Genomic DNA, 1604 nt, shown 5'->3' on the forward strand with positions numbered 1-1604 from the left:
CACATAGTCATCAACAATTAAACCAAAAGTCAATCAAGAAGTAACCCAACACTCATCAACCAAACACTTGCAACTTATTCAATTCATAAATAACTAAACAAAAACTAACATAATTACTAAAATAAAAATGAAATGCAAAGAAAACAAAGTGAAGCATTTAGAGAAAAAGGCAAAAGCAAGAGAAGAGAGGGGTGGAAGAAATAAGAAGAGAAGAAGTAGAGAGAAAAAAAAGAAAAGAAGTGTAATGATAAGGAAACAAGAGCGTGCGTACGCACAGGGTCGTGTGCGTACGCACACTAGGTGAAACAGGGGAGGTGTGCGTTCGCACAAAGTGTGCGAATGCTCCAAGCAGAAGAGGAATTAAGAAGTGTGCGCGTGCACAGAAGGTAAAGAAATGGAGGGTGAGCGGACGCACAAGTGTGTGCGAGCGCTCTAAACAGAGAGGGGATTAGAAGGTGTGCGTACGCACAAGCTTGTGCGCACGCACAGAACACTTTTTTTTAACAAAAAAAATGAAGCGTCAAAATTGTCAGCTATCTCGCTGTCCGTGCATACGCACAAAACGTAAAAAGTAGAGGGTGCAGATGCACAAGGCGTGCTAACGCTCCCAGCAAAAGGTCGGTGCGCGCGTATAGAACGCGAAAATTGGGGTTGTGTGCGTTCCCACAAGTGTGTGCGCACGCACATGCTCTGTTTTTTCTAAAAAAAATTTTAGTGCTCTAAGGCACCAAACATGATGTCCAAAATAGCTTCTCAACTCCAAAACATATTATTCATAATCTAAACTAACATCTAAGCAAATTAAGCTTGAAATTAAACTATACCTAAGCTATTTACAAGAGACAAAATGCAATGAATTGAAACTATATACAAAGAGAGGGTTAGAAAGGTGTTACTATGGTAGGGTGTCTCCTACCTAGCACTTCTATTTAGAGTCTTTAAGTTGGACTTTATTGAGAAGCTCTAACAATGCTTAGGTCTCCATATTCTCCATTGATTGCACCAAGCTTTAGTAGAGTGTCCAACAAGCCATGAGCTCCCAACAAGAAAAACAAAAAGTAAACAAGAGAAGCATATTTACAATAGCAAATAAAAAGCAAGATATTGACATACTAACATATTCACGAAAGCCAAAAACAAGTAAGCAACATATGTACAATCAACCAAAAATAAGCTATATAGATATTAACATATTTACAATACAAAAACACATAGACCATTGCAACTCCCCGGCAATGGCGCCAAATTTGATAATGGCCAAATTGCATAGGTTAGGAATTTATCTCAAAATAGAAGTGGCGCTATAAGTATAGTCCTAACCCGACAATTTGACCATAAATCAAATGTTAAATTCAAATCAAACCAGGAGTTTTAAATCTTGGGTCGTTCTCCCTAGGAGTTGCAATGAAATGTACATTTATTGGCTATGAGAGAGCACGGGGAATTGGGAATGCAAGAAAGTAAGAAATGTAAATAGCAAGAAAGCAAATAAACATGCAAGGAATGTAGATGGCAACACAAAGCAAGAATTGGGGAAATTAGGATTCCTATCATAGTTATGGACCACAAACATGGCAATTGTGAGGGGTCAATCCAAATTAGTC

This window comes from Arachis duranensis, chromosome 1 (genome assembly GCF_000817695.3).
Source record: "Arachis duranensis cultivar V14167 chromosome 1, aradu.V14167.gnm2.J7QH, whole genome shotgun sequence".
In the NCBI taxonomy this organism is placed as follows: Eukaryota; Viridiplantae; Streptophyta; class Magnoliopsida; order Fabales; family Fabaceae; genus Arachis; species Arachis duranensis.